Below are 20863 nucleotides of genomic sequence, written 5' to 3'. Positions count from 1 at the left end.
GTCACTGATTGAGATGGAGAGGTCCAGGAAGGGAAGGGAGGTGTCAGAGATGGTCCAGGTAAATTTAAGGTCAGGGTGGATTGTGTTGGTGAAGTTGATGAATTGCTCAACCTCCTCGCGGGAGCATGAGGTGGCGCCAATGCAGTCATCAATGTAGCGGAGGAAGAGGTGGGGAGTGGCGCCGGTGTAATTACGGAAGATCAACTGTTCTACGTGGCCAACAAAGAGACAGGCATAGCTGGGGCCCACATGTGTGCCCATGGCTACCCCTTTGGTCTGGAGGAAGTGGGAGGATTCGAAGGAGAAATTGTTAAGGGTGAGGACCAGTTCGGCCAAACGAATGAGAGTGTCGGTGGAAAGGTACTGTTGGGGACGTCTGGAGAGGAAAAAAACGGAGGGCTTGGAGGCCCTGGTCATGGCGGATGGAGGTGTAGAGGGATTAGATATCCATGGTGAAGATGAGGCGTTGGGGGCCGGGGAAACGGAAGTCTTGGAGGAGGTGGAGGGCGTGGGTAGTGTTTCGAATGTATGTGGGGAGTTCCTGGACTGGGGGGATAGGACAGTGTCGAGGTAGGTAGAGATGAGTTCAGTGGGGCAGGAGCATGCTGAGACAATGGGTCAGCCAGGGTGGTCAGGCTTGTGGATCTTGGGAAGGAGGTAGAACCGGGCAGTGCGGGGTTCCCAGAATATGAGGTTGGAAGGTGTGGGTGGGAGATCTCCTGAGGTGATGAGGTTCTGTATGGTCTGGGAGATGATGGTTTGGTGATGGGGGGTGGGGTCATGGTCGAGGGGGCAGTAGGAAGAGGTGTCCTCGAGTTGGCGTTTGGCTTCAGCGGTGTAGAGGTCAGTGCGCCAGACTACCACTGCGCCCCCTTTATCCGCTGGCTTAATGGTGAGGTTGGGATTAGAGCAGAGGGATTGGAGGGTTGCGCGTTGTGAGGGTGAGAGCTTGGAGTGGGGGAGGGGGATCGACAGGTTGAGGCGGTTAATGTCCCGGTGGCAGTTGGAAATGAAGAGGTCGAGGGCAGGTAATAGGCCAGCGCGGGGTGTCCAGGTGGATGCAGTGTGTTGGAGGTGGGCGAAGGGGTCCTCGGAAGGTGGGCGGGAGTCCTGATTGTGAAAGTAAGCTCGGAAGCGAAGGCGACGGAAGAATTGTTCGATGTCACGGCGTGTATTAAATTCATTGATGCGTGGACGGAGGGGGATGAAGGTGAGTCCTTTGCTGAGGACTGATCGTTCGTCCTCAGTGAGTGGGAGGTCTGGAGGGATGGTGAAAACTCGGCAGGGCTGGGAGCTGGGATCTGGTGTGGATGTGGAGCTGGGAGTGGGGTCGGAGCCAGTACCTGGAGTGGGTATGATGGTGGGGGGAATGGGGGTGGAGGCATGAGCAGGGGTAGTGTTCCCCTCGGGGTTCTGGGGGATGGGGATAGTGACAGTAGGGTCTGTGGGGAGCGTGTCAGCAGAATGTAGGTGAGTGGCGCTGGTGGGGGCGGAAGTGGTGGCAGACACGGCAGTAGGGGTGGCGGAAGTCACTGAGCGTGTGGCATCGGCGATGATGTGATGGCCGGAAGTGGCTGTGGGAGTGGCCATGATGCGGGCAGAAGTGACATCAATCAGCGTGGGGGTGGTAGCTGCATCAGCCGCATGGCTAATGGCGTTTCCGAACCTACATCCTGTACAGCCACAACATGACGTCCCAACTCCTATACTCAGTGCACTGATCAATAAAGGCAGGCTTCCCAAATGCCTTCTTCACTCTCCTATCTAGATGCGACTCTACTGTCTGTGTGGTGTTTACGCATTCTCCCTGTATCTGTGTGGGTTTCCTCCGGGTGCTCCAGTTTCCTCCCACAGTCCAAAGATGTTCAGGTTAGGTGGATTGGCTGTGCTAAATTGCACATGGTGTCCAGGGATGTCCAAGCTGGATGGAATAGCTTTGGCAAATGTGGTGTTAAGGTGAGAAGGTGGTGGGGGGGGGGGGTCTGGGTATAATGCTATTTGGACTCAATGGGCTGAATGGCCTGCTTCCACACTGTGAGGATTCAAGGTGTAACTCACAAGGTGAGTGGAAGGTGCTGTCAGAGGGGACTTGTTGAAGTTTCTATTTGCAGATGGTACAAACTGCTGCCACTCCACATTGATGGTGAAAGTGGCGGATGGAGTGCCAAACAAGCAGATTGCTTTGTCTTGGAATGTTGCCAAATTTCTTGAGTGTTGCTGGAGCTGCACTCATCCAAGCAATTGGGGAGTATTCCATCCCCCTGTGCTATATCAATGGTGGACAAGCTCGGTGGGGGAGGTCAGAAGGTCAAAGGCGTAGGTAGTGTTGTTAAAGCCCCTCCCTCTGACATTACCAGCCGAGGCAAAAAAAAACATTCAAATATCGTCTCTTCACTTGCAGAAAGTTACTGTTTTAATGTACTTAATTATTTGTGTTGTGGGTTTTGAGTTGCAATCGAATCGTGCCTCTCACACCTTGGAGAAAACGAAAATAATAATGAGTAAAACGCATTTTCTCAGTTTATTAAGAATTGCTTTTCGAGTGGTCTTTCAATTTGACAGAAACAGGGTAAAAACGAAAACAACTCATACAGGAAACTTTCAACAGTTAAACAGAGTGCTATTCTGTTTGGGGGATGGGTGTTGCTTTGTAACAGTTCAACTTTGGAACGTGACTATAGCTAGCTCCCTGCTAATAAGCAACTGCCTCTTTAAATAACTGTTCCCTCCAGAGATTATTAAAGCCAAAACTCCTGTCTCGGTTGTTTTTCCAGTAACAAGTGCCCTCACAATTGGGAAAGGGATACAAAGACGGTTTCAAAAACACCATCTGACCGTGTTTGATTTCCTCTGCACTGTTCTGTGAAAGAGAGGCGTTACCAATATTTAAAGAGGAGGGATCTCCAGCAAATGTAAAGTTAAAGCCCAATACTGACAAGAGGTCAGCCATATGCAGTGAGCTATGTGACTTTAGGCTGTCTGGATTAGAATGATTTGCTGCTATCTGTGAGTAATGTGGTTTTATTTTCCCCCTCTCTCCCCACTGTTGCTGAGAAATGTCTGATTTATGCAGATTGGAGTTGGTGAATTTGCTAACTTGTGGAAAAGTTTGCTGCACTCTGCTGTGATGTAGCGATTTACTCCAATTGCTGACAATAGCACTGAGCAGTTACACGTTTAAACTTGCTGCCGTTGGAAAACCCCAGTGTTTGATGTTACTCGGCATATGAACAGAAAGCCTCACTTCCTTCCAAGTAAAGCTATGGATTTTACAATAAGCGTTTCCCTAGCCGACGTTCCTGACACGCCCTCACTGTTTAACATGGCAGGATCCTTAAGGGTAACGTTTCCAGGAGATAGCGTTAACTCGAGGGCACCAGGGTTGTTAGCATTGATCTACAGCTCGGAGGAGGCCATTGCTACAATAGTACAAATGTTGTAGAGTCACATCCCCCTCGCCCTTTCAGTCAGCACGAAACTGGAGACACTTGGGAGAAAAGCTAGTGGATTTGTTTCTGTCAGGAAGGACTAGTTGAGAGGCGATGTGATGATTCCGTAAATGTTAAAGGAAAGATCTTTTTGCAATCACGTTCGAAAACTCATTTTTGACAAAAGGGCCACTTGTTACAGCGGTGTTGGCGACAGTTTGGAGTAAGTTAACAATTCATAAGGACTGGAGCCAGGCCATTCAGCCCGCCAAGCCTACCTTGTCATTCAATATGATCATGGCTGAGTGAACATATCAAAACCTTTGAAGGGCTTTTGCCCGAAACGATGGTTTTCCTGCTCCTCGGATGCTGCCTGACCAGCTGTGCTTTTCCAGCACCACACTAATCTTGACTGAGCTCCAGCATTTGCAGTCCTCACTTTCGCCTACATCAAAAGCTTTTGCCCACCCCATCCCTATAACCCTGTGCTGGGAATCAGAACTCGATCAATCCCTCCCATAAACACACTCCGAGATAGTGGCAGAGGACTCCTGGTTCACAATCCTCTAAGTAAAATCATTTCTCCTTATTTTGGATGAAAATAGCATCCCCCTTTTACATTGTAGATATTTTTACATGGTTATTACACTGCTGGAGCATAGGGAACTTGAACCTGGTCATCAGGCCCACAGGTAGAGACACTACCCCTGCAGTGCAGGAATCTTCCTCCCTATTGAGAGATGCTAGTAAACTTCTTGCTTGATAAGCTCAGGAAAGAAATGTAACTGTGTCTAATGTGATGCCAAATAGTGATATCCACTTTGAGATGAGGCTGGTTTTCCATTATTACCCACACCTTCGGGGCGGTACAGTGGTTAGCACTGCTGCCTCACAGCGCCAGGGACCCAGGTTCAATTCCAGTCTCGGGCAACTGTCTGTGTGGAGTTTGCACATTCTGCCCGTGTCTGCGTGGGTTTCCCCCCACAGTCCAAAAATGTGCAGGTTAGGTGAATTGGTCATACTATAAATTGCCTGTAGAGTTAGGTGCCTTAGTTAAGTGGAATGGATCTGGGTGGGTTACTCTTCGGAGGGTCGGTGTGGACTGGTTGGACTGAAGGGCCTGTTTCCACACTGTAGGGAAGCTAATCTAATCAGGTAGGACTTGAACACGGGCCTCCTGACTCAGAGGGACAGACATGACCACTGCCCAATATTGGCCAGTCCCTTATGTCAAATGGGAAGCAGGGGTGAATTGCCTGTTGAAGGTATTATTGACAGTTAACAGCAGCTCCTCATTAGGCAGCTTTCCATCTTCACTATCCATTGCAAGTAAACTAAATGCTGCACATTTTTGGCATTTAAGTCAGAGCAGATACCAAGTGACTTCATTAGAACTTCTCGTGGCTCAGTGATAGTGTCCGTGCCTCTGGACTGAGACACCTGCGTTCAAATCCCACCCTGCTCCAGAGGTGTGCAATAACAGGTTGATTAGGAAACTGGGTTTGAAAAGAAAAATACCCAGTGACTTCAGCTCACTCCAGACTACAAAGGGTCTCTACCTATTCACCACTGTAAGACATCCAGGCACACTGCCGTACGCACCATCTGCAATGCCAATCTGTGGGAACCCTCCTCTCTGATCCACATTCAGTATACCTCTCCCCTTCATTGCTGGGGTGTATCGGCAGCCATTATTGTAATGCTGCAGCAAGAACACTGAGTGCTGAGGGGGATGCACCCGGTTCATGCACTGGACCAGGTTTGCAGCTCCAGGCTGTTCACTTGCTCTCATAGCATTCACTCACTCACTCTGAATCTACCTGGATGCTCACAGTATCCCTGCCTTGCCTTATCTTTTTATGCCTTTTGCTCCTCAGCCATAGATACAAGGCTCAAAGTCTGGAAAAGTGCCCTTATTGTCAGCAACTGTCAGCTCAGTTGAAGGGGTGCTGCCTTTGGGCAGGGGTCCTGTTGCAGAACTCAAGGGCAGCTTCTGAGATTGTGTGTCTGAAACCTCTTTGACAAAACCAAGCAAGGACCACTTGTTACAACAGTGTGGAATAAGTTAACAATTCATAGGAGCCAGACCATTCAGCCCACCAAGCCTACCCTGCTATTCAATATGATCATGGCTGAGTGAACATATCAAAGCCAGGGACTTGGCCATAATCATTAAGTCACTTGGGGCAATCAGTCAGGGCCCCTCCTCATTTGGGGTGAGGTGCTGAATGTCAGGCAGCTCGCCACCTGTTCTGGCTCTTTTGCCTCCTGTGGGCTGTTTCCCTTCTGGAATGAGAGAGGTGCAGCTATTTCAGGAGATGAAAGTGGATGGTACAGGCATTCATTGTTGGTGCAGGTGGGGAGGTTGCGAGCAAGTGAGTAGACAGTGCATGAAGGGGCAGTGGTGCCAAGGAGTGGGAGTGGGAGAGTGTTGCAGGCAGTAGTGAGAGTGGTAGAATGTGCGTCTTGTGGGGAGGTAGGTGCAGTAGCAGAGAGAGAGTGTGTGAGTGAGAAGTATCAGGGTCAAGATGGTGGCACCTACCCTGGCAGAGTGGAGGAGATCATTGACCTTCTTCCAACAGTGTTGGGCATTCCTCCAGATGGCAGAAACGGTGTCAGCCTGGGTGGTGCCCTCAGTCCAGCCTGGCAGCATTTGATGTTGTGCTGTCCTAGGAATGAGAATATTTCACCAGTGCACCACCCTGTTCACCAGGTCATCCAAAAGCCTGACTGAGAAACCAGGTTTCTTTTCTCTGCCATGTCTGGAGCTGTGCAGGGCAGCCCCAGAATGACAGAGCTTGTCAAGATGCCCCCATTGGCTTTCAAAGATGGTGCTAATGCTGGCGATACAGATTCATTTTCTGGGTATCTGACAGTGGTGGGTTTCTTTTTTTGGGTATAGCAAGGGTACAATATAGTTAAAAGGGTTTGGGTAAATAGCTAATGAGGATGGTAAGACGCAGTGAGAAATTCGTCAGGTTTTGAAGAGAAAAACCCACCATGAAACTTGATGGAACTGATACTTAAGGCCAAAAAACATGACAGATTCCTGCTTGTAAAGTTCATTTCAAAGAGCAGTGTGAGGAATTAACACTGCGCTTATGAACCTAGTTAAGGAGGATTAGCTAGCTCTACATTTTACGGAAAAAAAACCTACTGTTCACAGAATCTGTACAGCCTGAAAGTAGGCCATTTGGTCCATCATGCCCACACTGACCTACCTGACAACCCCGACCCTATAACCCTACATTTCCCATGGCTAACCCACTTAGCCTGTACATCCCTGACACTAACGGGGGCAATTTACCTTGGCCAATCCACCCAGCCTGCACATCTTTGGACTGTGGGAGGAAACCAGAGCATCTGAAGAAAACCCACACAGTCACAGGGAGAATGTCTTTGTGGAATTTGCACAGTCGCCCGAGGGTGGAATCGGACCTGGGTCCCTGGCACTGTGAGGCAGCAATGCGAACTACTCGGCTATCTTGCCCCCGTGTTATGGAAGTAGTTCCTGAAGTTATGTTAGTAAGATCAGTGTGTTTTTAGATATTTTAATCACCATGTCCTGGACATGTTATAACTCACATCTGAGACAAATGGGACTTGAACATTGGCTTCTGGCTTAAATGCAGGGACTCAGCCAGAGTCTGCCAAAATATCAAGAACAATTTAAAGCACTTCAGAAATTTTGCAGAGTCATGTAAATTTGCTGTTTTGGAAATGGCTGTGTGTTGTTACTACAGAAATAAATCTGCTTTATTAAAAGAGGACTACTCAGTAAGTAGATATTGGTCTTGATCCGAGACACGACATGGTTACAGAACAAGATCATTTTGTCTACTGTTTGTTACAGTTCTCCGAAAGAGTAAATCTGCTAATTCTAGTTCACTGCCATTTCCCTAGTCCTGCAAATGTTTTCTCTTCAGCTCCTTATCCAATTCTTTTTTGAAAATCACATGTATCCCTCAGTTCAGTGTAGATTCTAACCACTTACAATGTGAGGAAGACCTTTCTGGTGCAGTATGATCTAGTATAGAAACAGAAAATGCTGGAGAAACTTAGCAGGTCTGGCAGCATCTGTACAGAGAGAGAAACAGGGCTAACGTTTCAAGTCTGGTATGACTATTTGTTTACAGAGTCATACCAGTTTTGGAATATTAACTCTGCTTCTCTTTTCACAGATGCTGCCAGACCTGCAGAGTTTCTCCAGCATTCAGTTTGTTTCAGTTTTCCAGCATCCAAAGTATTTTGCTCTTATTTTCATAATACCTTGTGTTTGTTTTAATTTTAATTGTAAGACTAGGGTCAATTGCAATTAATTGACTAGGTTTGGAGAGCTAATCAGAAAGGGACTTCCAGCCCAGAATGGTTATTAAACCACAGGGTATGGGAACACATGGCTAATACTGATACTTGGCAAAGGTCAATGGAACATATCTCAACCTCCGTTGACTGTGTTCATTTATCTTTTGGTTACAGTTGATCTTCTGTCTTTCCCTCCTCCAGATGAGCCATAATGGCTCAGTGGTTAGCACTGCTGTCTCTTAGCACCGGGGACCCGGGTTCGATTTCAACCTCGGGCGACTGTCTGTGTGGAGTTTGTACATTTTCCCCGTGTCCAGATCAGTTTCCTCCCACATTTCAAAGATGTGTAAGTTAGGTGGATTGGCCGTGCTAGATTGCCCATAGTGTCCTAGGATTTTCAAGCTGGTTAGATTAAGCATGGGAAATGCAGGGTACAGCGGTAGGGGGCTGGGTGGATTGCTCTTTGGAGCATCGGTGTGGACCCAATGGGCCGAATGGCCTGCTTCCACACTTATTATCTGATACGTATTTTATGCACACATCCCCGCTTGGCACTGTGCCATCTGATTGGTCGGTCATTGCCTAATTGCCGTACTTGATGGTGACATGGGCCTGGTTCAGGTTGTTGTCGTCATCGTTTGTATGTGGGGGAAGAGGGCCATCAAGATTCATGCTTTCTTGCTGCTTATTCATCCTCTAGAAGAGACTAGTATACACTTGGACCAATATCACAATCATCTGATTAGATGGGTTTCCAGTCACTAGTTTTCTACGGGTTTTTAAACAAAGGATCTTTTACATTGTCTGAATTCACTCCTTTTGTTGATTCCTGACACGGGCTGTTCCCAGGGGCATGCACGGAGATAAACATCAAATGTAGCTGGAAGGGTGCTGTTTGGTGTGCCAGTGCAGACATGATAGGCTGAACTGCCAAATCCTGCTCTGTACCAATTCTGTGACTCGCTGGTTTTCCACTGTGAAGGAGTTGCCAGTGTCTGAATGTTATAGACTGGCACATTCCAAAGTGCAGGAATAGTTGCTGGGGGCTGTGTTAAAGCTTTCTCCAGCTACTGCAGAGACACCATGGGGAAGGGATACCGTCTTTGACCTTTCAGCTGTTGTACACCAAGGGGGTGGGTCCCCTGGAGGCCTGTGCCTTGCAAGGATTGCACATTGTTAACATTAAGCACAGTGATATTATATTGAGGCACCTCGGAGCACAACATGGGGTATGGAGAAAAGATCATTTTCTCTTGCATTTTCTGCAGTTTTCAATTTGAAATGTTTGACCTTCAGGCTGTCAGCCATGTATGGAATGTATAATTGTTCACAATATGACCATTATCATATCTAAGTTCAGTCTCATTCTACCGAATTTTGAAGTTGAGATCTCTCGTAATGTTCTCTTACAAGGTTTATGAATAAAGTATATTTTTGGAAGCAGTCATGTCATGTGACATGTCATGACTTGTAAACAACTGTAGCTACCACCAGCTGAGCTTATCTATTGTGCTTTTGTGTTTATGTTACATATAGCAAACAGGTTTAACCAATACACTTCAGGATAGGACAACCAAGCTCTAACAACTCTACTACAAAATAAACTAAAACCTACAATGTCACCAATGCTTTCTTTGCCAATCATCTTAAATTAGTCCACTAATGTCTTTAGGGAAGAAAACAATCCAAAGATGTGCAGGTCAGGTGAACTGGCCGTGCTAAATTGCCCATAGCGTTCAGTGCATTAGTCAGAGGGAAATGGGTCTGGGTGGGTTACTCTTCGGACGGTCTGTGTGGACTGGTTGGGCCGAAGGGCCTGTTTCCACACTGTAGGGAATCCAGTCTAAACTGCTGTGCTTACCAACATGTGACTCCAGACCCACAGCAATCTGACCTGCCCTCTGGGAAATTAGGAATGGCCTAACCAGAGATGTTGTCATCCTGTGAATGAATAAAAGAAAAAAAAATTGGTGTCCCCTGGTTTCTAACCTTTTTACAGTGCCTGTGTATTGAGTCAGATCCTTTTGTTATCTTGAACACATCTCCCAAATATATTTTCAAATTTCTCTTTTCTGGATAGAACAGTCTCAGATTCACCATGTAACTTAAAAGTATCTCATCTCTAGAACCATTCTCGTAAATCTTCTATCTCATTAACATCCTCTGAGATCTCTGTGCTCCTTCAATTCTGCCATCTTGGGCATTTGATCTTGCTTTAATGCACACTTGGTCATGTCTGTCACTGTCTTTACTCTCAATCCCTCCCCCCACCCAGTGTTTCTTTCTTGTTATGGTAGCCATTTAAAAGGCAACATTTTCCTTTTTTCTTTCATCCTTGAGCTCCCTTCCTGAATTTCATTTCTTTCTTTCGTGTAGGTACATTCAGAAGGCTGTTGGCTAGGACATGCCAGGAGTTTTGAGAACAGTCATGAAAATTTCAAATTTGTTGTCACAAGATAAAGTTTATTGTGATATAAATTGAAATAAAACTGGATTGTTGAAGATTATATTTTTACCCTATTTCCTACAATCCATGCCTGTTCCTTTTAATAAGCGTTGATATGTTTTAAAATGTATTACATATCCCAGAGGGGGGAGAAACACAGTGGTATTTGAAATGAAAGTATTGGTTGTACTGGAGCACTACACTGAGGTGCACAAAACAATTCTGCATCGCAGAACCCATACAGTGTGGAAGCAGGCCATTCAGCCCATTGAGTCTACACTGACTCTGCAAAGAGCTTCCCTCCCCTTCCCTATCCTTGTAACCCTGCATTTACGATGGTTTAGCCTGCACATCCCTGGACACTAATGTGCAATTTAGCGTGGCCAATTCACCTATCCTGCACATCTTTGGACTGTGGGAGGAAATTGGAGCACCCGGAGGAAACCCACACAGACACAAGGAGAATGTACAAACTCCTCACAGATAGTAGGATCGAACCGGGTCCCTGGTGCTGTGAGACAGCAGCGCTAACCGCTAAGCCATTATGGCTCATCCAGAGGAGGAAATGCAGAGGATCAACTATAACCACTGTGCTAGCCCTCACAGTCATGAGTCATTGACCAGTTTTACTGGACTTTCCTTCTGGGATGGCTAACTTGAGGAGTTGATCCCATTGCTGTTTTTGGTGGGGAGTATACTAGTAAGGAGCAGCTCAGACCGATTCATAGCAGTTGTTTTAATTTGGCATAAACTTGTTAAATGGGCTATTTAGAGAATGCTATCATGTTCCTTTGCTTGGAGAGGTTGGGTCAGTCATTTACACTCCAAGTTAGTGTCTTCAGGGTCTGTCTTAATCCAAAATTAAGAGGAATTATCGGAGCCTGGGATTGTCCCAGAAGGGTCTAGTATGATGTGCCGCAATCACCCTGTTGAAGGTACGGTATAAACGCAAGCAGCTGCTGTTGCTGTATTCTGTCTTCTTCACGTGAATAAAACAAAAACTTGAAGCAGGACTAGACCACTCGACGCTTTGAAAAACTTTTGTCCACAGTCACGCCAATTTCCAATTAACTTTCAAACCCTCGTTTATCAAGAACTTTGCAACTCCTTAAAAGACCCTCACCAACTTTTGAGAAAGATATTTCCAAAAATTCATGACCCTCTGAGCCCTGTCTTAAATGGGCAACAGCTTATTTGGAAACAGTGACTCTTGGTTCGACATTGTCCTCCAAAGGGAAACCTCCTTCCCACCTGCACCTTATCAAAACAGTTCAGGATCATTATATGTTTCAATCAGGTTGCCACTTGCTCTTTGAAACTCCAGCAGATATCTAATCAATCTTCTATTCATGTCAATGTTACCTTCTATACCATATGCTTTTATTTTCAGCAGTAACCTTTTGATGTGGCACGTTTTATATCCCCTGAAAATCTAAGTATAGTACATCCAGAGGTTCTCCTCCTTTATTCACAGCACAGTTATTGATTAAAGAATTCCAATAAGTTGGCTAGACAAGGCTTCCCTTTCACAAAACCATGTTGACTCTGCCTTATTACTTCGAATTTATCCACATGCCTGGGTATAACATTTTAAAAATCGCTTTTAACATTTGCGCTATGGAGATGTTAAGCTAATGGAAGGATGATACTGAGAAAAACATATCTGCAATTATCCCCATATCACTTTGGTCTCCCTTTTAAAGTGTACAAAAAATATTCAAGTATATGGCCAACTTTAGCTTTTTGAAGGATAAATGATGCAAGTCTTTAAGATCAAAACAGCTATGCATTACATGTATTATATTTAATTCTTTGCATTTGTGACTGAAATATTTTCTAGGTGTATGAAGATAGTACCACATTTTTAAAAAAAGTAATATATGAACAAACAATCTTCAAAAAGCACAGGGGCAGTAGGAGCAGTTCCTTTCAGTCGTACAGCCTTCCACATAGGAGCAACTGGGCAGACTGAAGTACTGACAGCCAATCATGCTTGAAATAGCTTTACATTTTATGGGTACCAACACTATCAATGTCACAGCACAATATGGTGCTGGTGTTGAACTGGGGTGAATAAGGTCAAAAATCACACATCACCATGTTATGGTCCAACAGGTTTATTAGAAATCACAAGTTTTTGGAGCACTGCCCCTTTGTGAGGTGAAGATTTCGCCTAATGAAGGAGCAGTGGTCTGAAAACTTGTGATTTCAAATAAACCTGTTGGACTACAACCTGGCATTGTGTGACTTTTGACACTAGGCAATACAATTGCCAAAAACTGAATCCAACAAAATAAATTTGCATCAATAAAGCTATTAACATACACTACACCTGAAATACTGAAGACAGTGTTTATCAGCTGAGAAACCCTCACACGCACAATAAATGGTATGTGACATGGTCATATATTAACCGAAAATAATTTGAATGTCATGCAAAGGAATTGTCATTACTCAAGGTTGAGTAAAAATGCACTGTTTTGTACTTGTGTTAAGTTAATGAATTACAAAGCCCAATGCAGTTGTGCATGGTTGAATGTGGTGGGATAGTTAAGATGATAATAGCAATTAAATCACTCCTAGGGAAATAACAAGATCTTATTTCAGATACTTATCCAATTACATCATTTATATATGTTACACTGGATTAGGAGACTTGTAATGGTTGTAAATGCAGCAAGATGAGCACGAAAGGGAGGGGTAGTTGCTTTAAAATACCTCTGACTGGGGAATATTATGGAAGAGTTTAGTACTGGCATAACTAATTCATGCCTTTAAGCCATAGTTGAAGTGATCCTACTTATACTGTAGTCACTGTTTACCAACATTCAATAGGAGTTTTAGGCCAGTGATAGGATGATGTATATCTGATATTAACCAAATTTGTAGAAATTCAAGAATGCTGATTTCAGGCAGTGTATCAGTGTTTATGATGTGTGTGAATAGAAGCAACCTGAAATTATATGAAGTTAAAAATCACACAATACCAGGTTATAGTCGAACAGGTTTAATTGGAAGCACTAGCTTTCGGAGCGACGCTCCTTCATCAGGTGCTCTGAAAGCTAGTGTGCTTCCAATTAAACCTGTTCGACTATAACCTGGTGTTGTGTGATTTTTAACTTTGTACACCCCAGTCCAACACCGGCATCTCCAAATCGAAATTATATGATGTTACATTTCCTGGAAAACTCTTGCCAAATTAGTGTTACCAATCAATAAAGCAGCCCTAAGTATCATCTTAGCCAAAGTTGATGAGTACTGTTTAATTAAAAGCTAGATTTGGGAACATTACCATATTCTCCCGTAAACCTCATTAGTGTGAAGAACAAAATGGTTTCAACAGATATTTACTTTGATAATCAAACGACAGCATCCCAAATAAGTTAGTCATCAGTTACTTAAAAGTTAGCAGTTACTTAAAAGCACACAAGTTGTTCCATTAAAATCAAACATACCTGGCTCATATGGCATTGGATTTTTTTAAAAATACAATAATCTTTATTAAACAATTGAAATCAGAAATCATTGCAACAAAAAAAATGAACAGTTGTGTTATCACGCAATAAACATTTCTGAACATTGTAACTTTGGATAATGAACTCAATTTAAAGCTGCAATGTTCAGAAAGGAGTTTGTTAGAGAAGACAGTTAACATCTTTTGAGTTTGAAGAAAATCAGGTAGAAAATATGTGCATTGAGTTAAGTAAAAGTTGTTATGAACAGAAAATTAATGGTACTTGAATTTTTAGTTCAATCAATTCTCAACTCTCTCCACAGCAAGAAGCAAGGTTAAGTCTTCAAGAACTCTCTAATGCAATAATTGTTGCTTTCAAGTTAGCTTGGAATATGCTTCTTATTGTGTAATGATTGGAGATCATAGAGGAGGTCCAGTTTTTAATGTTAGTCGTTGTGTTCTGTAGATAACTCTGAGTTAAATGTATCATGTTCACAAAATGGTTCCTGTTCCTGACCCCTGTTCTACAGGTTTCCTGTGACACAGTAATAGTGCTCCTACCTCTGAGGCGGGTCATGGGTTCAAGTCCCACCTAGGTTGATTGAGGAAAAACAAAATCAAAATTGTTGTTCTACAACCTTTTGGGGGAAATTTCTAACCTTTTTTATGGGGTAGCATGATGGCTCAGTGGTTAGCACTGCTGCCTCACAGTGCCAGGGTTCGATTCCAGCCTTGGTGACTGTCTGTATGGGTTTCCTCCAGGCGTTCTGGTTTCCTCTATAGTCCAAAGATGTGCAGGTTAGGTCGATTGGCCATGCTAAATTACCTGTAGTGTTCAGCGACGTGCAGGCTAGTTAGATTAGCTATGGGGATACAGGGTTACAGGGATAGGGGCTTGGGTCTCGATAGGATGCTGTTTGGAGGGTCAGTGTGGACGCTATGGGATTGAATCCCTGATGAAGGGCTTATTCCCTTTTCCAGCGCCACACACTCAACTCGATGGGCCAATTGGCCTGCTCCCAAACTGTCTGGTTCTAATGATCCTGCTTCCTGTCTCCCATTTTGAATAAAAGAGTTAGATTTGCAAAATTCTAGCCTAATGGTACCATGATGTAGGACTATGGTTTTTACTGTTCGGGAAGCCCAGATTCTAAACTAGAGGTAAATGATTGTTTTGGTTTTTTGTTCTGTGGATGTGACTTTTTTTTGCAATAAAAAGTCAATTTTGAACAGAGAGTCAAACTGTTGTTTGCAGTAAATCATGTGATTTGCTCTAAATGTTAAGCTTACTGGGAAGTTAATTGCTAAAGCGCTTACTAATTTGAATCTTACAGCAGATGGAAAAGGGGGCCAGAAGCAGGTTCATTTCAGAAGTGATCCGTAATAGTCATACGGTAATCAAAGTCCAAAAACACAGTGAGTTAGCCAGTGTATATCATCTCTGAAAGATGGAGAGAGTCACATAGAGCCGTACAGATGTACAGCACAGAAACAGACCCTTCTATCCAACTCGTCCAAGCTGACCAGATATCTTAACCTAAGCTCGTCCCATGTGCCAGCATTTGGTCCATATCCCTCTAAACCCTTCCTATTCATATACCCATCCAGATGCCTTTTTAAATGCTGTAATTGTACCAGCCTCCACCACTTCCTCTGGCAGCTCATTCCACACACGTACCCTCTGTGTGAAAATGTTGCCCCTTAAGCCCTTTTAAATCTTTCCACTCTCACCCTGAATCTATGCCCTCTAGTTCTGGACTCCCCCACCCCAGGGAAAAGACCTTGTCTATTTACCTTATCCATGCCCCTCATGATTTTATAAACCTCTATAAGGTCACCGCTCCAGGGAAATCAGCCCCAGCCTGTCCAACCTCTCCCTATAGCTCAAACCCTCCAACGCTGGCAACATCATTGTAAATCTCTTCTAAACCCTCTCAAGTTTCACAACATCCTTCAGATAGGAAAGAGACCAGAATTACACGCAATGTTCCATCTTGTGTATGTGCAGAAGGTTGCTGAGAAGGGAAACCTTGTCAATTGATTGAGAAATTGTAAAATGAAGTCAGAAGGATACTTCACTGGGGTTGAATGTATAAAGGATGTTATTGAGAGGAAATGTTGAATCTTTTTACATGGTTGTGATCTGATCTTTTAAAATATATAAACATTTGATATTATTTTCTCTTTTGTCACAAACATGTGTTCTTCAGTTAAAGGTACATTGGTGACATTATTTTCCCTTTTGTCACAAACATGTGTTCTTCAGTTAAAGGTACATTGGTGACATCTTGTAACCAAATTACAGAAAGAAAACTCATGGCCAACATGCCAGGTTTCACTTTGGGATCTGAGCTGAAAATATGTTGCTGGAAAAGTGCAGCAGGTCAGGCAGCATCCAAGGAACAGGAGAAACGTCGATTCTCCTGCTCCTTGGATGCTGCCTGACCTGCTGCGCTTTTCCAGCAACACATTTTCAGCTCTGATCTCCAGCATCTGCGGTCCTCACTTTCACTTTGGGATCTGACTTGTTCAGCATACCATCAGCAGGGATCATCACAAATTGATACTATTGGAGGGAAAGAAATCCGTTGAATTTAAGAGTGATTAGTGATTCTTTAAAGAAATAAATATATGGAAATACTGGACATAAACACAGTGTTATTGTGAAGTGTATTTCATGGACTGGAATAATGGGGGAGCAATCTTGACAGTGGATTATTGAAATCTTTGGCTGAGGCTATACTGAGAGAGGCATTGCAAGTAGAAATAGATGCAGTGCCTCACAAAGATGAAATATTTAAAAGTTTAAATTATAAAGAGGGAGACCTAAAATTGATGTGTTACTGGTAGAATTAGTTAAGATTCAACGAGAAACGAGAAAGAACTTGCCATGGTGGAAAAAAATGAGAGAAAGCGAAATGAGAGAACTTTAATGATTAGATTCCCTACAGTGTGGAAACAGGCCCTTCGGCCCAACCAGTTCACACTGACCTTCCGAAGAGTAACCCACCCAGAACCATTTCCCTCTGACAAATGCATCTAACACTATGGGTAATTTACCATGACCAATTCACCTGACCCGCACATCTTTGGAGAGTGGGAGGAAACCAGAGCACCCAGAGGAAACCCACACAGACACGGGAAGAATGTGCAAACTCCTCACACAGTCACCTGAGGCTGGAATTGAACCTGGGACCCTGGTGCTGTGAGGCAGCGGTGCTAACCACTGAGCCACCATGAATCCAGGAAAAGGAGATGAAAGTCAACAAAGGGTAAACAAAGAGAAATAGAAAAAGAAAATAGAAATAGACAGTTTGAATTGGAGAGTAAGGGGAAAGAAAGTAAGGAAAATGGGAAAAAGCTCGATCTTCTTGAAAGAGGGAAGTCCAACATGACTTGGTGAGAGAAAAGCTGAGAGTATATGAAGAAAGGAGGAAGTAACTCAGAGGATGATTCTGATTCTATTGAGAGATTTCATTTGAATAGAAATCTGCATTTTAGTGCCAATGTTTAGGAGGATTTAGTGGAAAGACATTTCACCTCCATTTAAAAAGGTACTGTAGCCCAAAAAAGCTTGGTCTGGTACTTTGCTATTCTATATAAGAACCTCTCTGTAGAGTAGCTTAACTAGACATAAAGCACATTAGAGCATTTGTAAATAACTTGACAGTGTACTTTAACTCCCCCTCCCATTCTCTCAAGGACATGCAAGTCCTGGGCCGCCTGCACCACCAAATCCAAGCCACCTGATGCTCTTGGGAAGAATGCCTCATCTTCCGCCTTGGGACCCTCCAGCCACACGGCATCAACATCCTTTTCACTAGTTTCCAAATCTCCCTTCCCACCACCCGCACCTCCACACCTCATCCCAGATCCAACCCTCCAACTCAGCACCACCCTTTTTGACCTGGCCTCCCTGTCCATCTTCCTGCCTGCCTAGCCGCTCCACCCTCCCCAACCCCAACCTGCAACCACCTGTTGCCTTCCCAGCTACCTTCCCCCCCACCCCACACCAGCCCCAGCCCCAACCTCCTATTTACTTCTCAGCCCCCTTCCCCCTCCACATTTCTGATGTAGGGCTTACACCTGAAACATAGACTTCTCCTGCTCCTCTGGTGCTGCCTGACCACCTGTGCTTTTCCAGCGCCGCACTCTTCTCCAGCATCTGCAGTCCTCACTTTCTTCTAAATGTTATGTATTGTCAAGAGTGAAACGATAGACTGGACAATTTGTTGATACTCACAAGATTATAATTTAAGGGTCATGTTAAGAGAAGGCACTCCATCAGGAATGGTAAATGAAACTGGCAGGTCTAGAACAGTCTGCTGCTCCATACTTTGGAAATGTTTGCTGACTTAAACTCCATGGTAAACTCTGTTCTTTCTTAGATTAGATTAGATTACTTACAGTGTGGAAACAGTCCCTTCAGCCCAATAAGTCCACACCGACCCTCCGAAGAGCAACCCACTCAGACCCATTCCCCTACACCTAACACTATAGGCAATTTACCTAACCTGCACATTTCTTTGGACTGTGGGAGGAAACTGGAGCACCCGGAGGAAACCCACGCAGACACGGGGAGAATGTGAAAACTCCACACAGACAGTTGCCTGAGGCCGGAATTGAACCTGGGTCTCTGGTGCTGTGAGGCAGCAGTGCTAACCACTGTGCCACCGCCCTTATAAAACCAAGAACTGCAGATGCTGAAAATCTGAAACAAAATCAGATATTTCTGGAGAAACTCAGCAAGCCTGGCAGCTTCTGTGGAGAGAACAAAGAGTTAATGTTTTGAGCCTTCTTCAGAACTCTAAGTTTCTCCAGCAATTTCTGTTTTTGCTTCTAACTGAATTTCCTTTCTGTCACTCTCCAACTGAAGTCTAGGTTCCTCTGTCCGCGCAGAGGAACAGCAGATTGAAGCGAAGTTTATCACTTTTGGAATTGGGCATCATGCTCCTAGTTCTATTCATGACCCCCTTGTGCAAATCGGCCATCTTAGTGAATATTGTTGAAGAGTGCAAATTACACCGAGAGCATGTTCCAAGCCAATTGGATAGCTGAGGGAAATGGTGTGACTCTGCTAAGTCATTCGTTTTTGATGACCACCTCAATTCCCTTATTTGTCATTGACTTAGAGCTCAGGATGCAGAAATATTCATAGAACAGGCTCTGAAAATGGAGGCTGTGGGACTCAACTTTTCAAAGAACAACATTCAGTATAATTTCCAGAGTATTCCAGCAAGTTATTATAACATTCAAAACAATTGCCTCTGCTTGTATGTTCGAAGTTACATATGAAGTGGGGAACAAGACAATGCAATTTAAAAGATATTGACATAATATAGAGTCATAGAGCTGTACAGCATGGAAACAGACCCTTCGGTCCAACCAGTCCATGCTGATCCAATATCCCAAACCAATCTAGTCCCATTTACCAGCACTTGGCCCATATCCCTCTAACCCCCTTCCAATTCATGCACCCATCCAGATGCCTTCTAAATGTTGTAATTGTACCTACCTCCACCACTTCCTCCAGCAGCTTATTCAATTTAGGATGTAGGTTTGCTCGCTGAGCTGTAGGTTTGATATCCAGACATTTCATTACCTGGCTAGGTAACATCATCAGTGGCGACCTCCAAGTGAAGCGAAGCTGTTGTCTCCTGCTTTCTATTTATATCTTTCTCCTGGATGGGGTTCCTGGGGTTTGTGGTGATGTCATTTCCTGTTCATTTTCTGAGGGATTGATAGATGGCATCTAGATCGGTGTGCTTGTTTATGGCGTTGTTGTTGGAGTGTCTTTGCTTAGCATGTCCCAGGATAGATGTGTTGTCCCAGTCGAAATGGTGTTTTTTTTTCATGCAAGGACTGCCACAAACATTACGTAGGACAAACAAGGAAGAAAGTTAGCCACCAGGATACATGAACACAGCTAGCCACAAAAAGACACGACCCTCTCTCCCTCGTAGCCCTACACACTGATGAAAAAAACCACCAATTCGACTGGGACAATACATCTATCCTGGGACAGGCTAAGCAAAGACATGCCAGAGAATTCCTAGAGGCCTGGCACTCCAACCAAAGGATCTCTGTCTGCAGTGTACACCTTCGGTCCCTCCAAGTCTCTCACCTGTGGTGTGGTGATCCACTTACTGAAGATGCACATGAATTGCTAGTTGCTCATTAACCAAACAGCTGAACTGACTTTCACTCTAACTTTGTAAAAGCAGTACATTTGCATTGAAAGGGCAAAAAATAACTTCTTCACTATTTACCACTTAATGACAGAAAACTACTTAAGAATATTTGTGTGATCGCTTTTGATTTAAAAGGGCATTGCAAAAAGCACTCTGCGAAGCCATTAGCTTAGTTGTAAACTGACTAAAGGACAAGTAAATAACCAGAATAATAACCAAAGGTTTACAGTAATAGACTATTCTACTTGGAACTGGTAGGAAATAGCACGGTTTTGTCTGTTGTGCTAATCTTGAAAACGAGTTATCTTGAAAAACAACCCTTGAATACTAACCTGCTACGGTTTCACTGTCACGGCTTTGTACAGAAAATGTCAAAGCACTTTCAGAACTGGATTGGGACAAAGGAAATTTAAAACTATCACTTGTCTTCAACCAGTTACCAATCAAGAAAGGTTGTAAGAAAGCTCTGGACAATTCTAGCATGTGAAATCAGTGACTGTTTCTTCTTTTCCCATATACCCCTTTCTCTGAATTTCAGTTTGAAACTGATGTTTGCTCAGAGTTTGTGTTTCGAAACAAACTGGGACTATTTCCTCTACCTATAGCGGGGCAAAAGAAGCCAGTGGGGATCATCAAAAATGCTTTTCATCATGGCGATGCGAGGAATCACGGACAAGCTGTCCAGTTGACAATTTATGATACGTTAGCTTATTGCATTGTCAAGCTGACTTAAAACATTCTGCTCAATGCTGCAAGCTCATTAGAAGCTCCAAGTATTACTCCAGTTATGTACTTCCTGAAGGCCCTACTCCTAGATCAGCTCCAGTTCCTTTGGAACCATATTCACCTAGTTTTGTATTAAAATGAGAAACTCTCCTATGTGATGTTTTAGTTTATTAATAACGCGTGTGCAGTGAACCTTGCAGCACACATACTGCACTGCACTCATGTTCATCTTTTCACTTTTCTCTGCCACTCATGCGTAGAAATGTCATAGCTTTGTTCATTATTTAGCAAATGAAGCCAAGGGTGGAATATT

At 44.0% G+C, this 20863-nt stretch overlaps 1 protein-coding gene across 1 annotated transcript in view; it reads left to right on the top strand.

Annotated features, from left to right (window-relative positions):
• The first annotated feature begins 2863 nt into the window (after window positions 1-2863).
• The window catches only part of LOC122562237 (alpha-N-acetylgalactosaminide alpha-2,6-sialyltransferase 2), a 122074-nt gene continuing 104074 nt past the window's right edge, over window positions 2864-20863 (top strand). Inside the window, exon 1 of the mRNA XM_088000711.1 lies at window positions 2864-3006. The gene's annotated coding sequence lies outside the window, so the exon portion shown is untranslated. The remainder of the gene's footprint in view (window positions 3007-20863) is intronic.

This window comes from Chiloscyllium plagiosum, unplaced genomic scaffold (assembly GCF_037043375.1).
Source record: "Chiloscyllium plagiosum isolate Xiang-an unplaced genomic scaffold, Cpla_swu_hap1 HiC_scaffold_25, whole genome shotgun sequence".
Lineage (NCBI taxonomy): Eukaryota > Metazoa > Chordata > Chondrichthyes > Orectolobiformes > Hemiscylliidae > Chiloscyllium > Chiloscyllium plagiosum.
The sequence above is the reverse complement of the archived record's forward strand: the minus strand, read 5'-3'. Positions and strand labels throughout refer to the sequence as shown.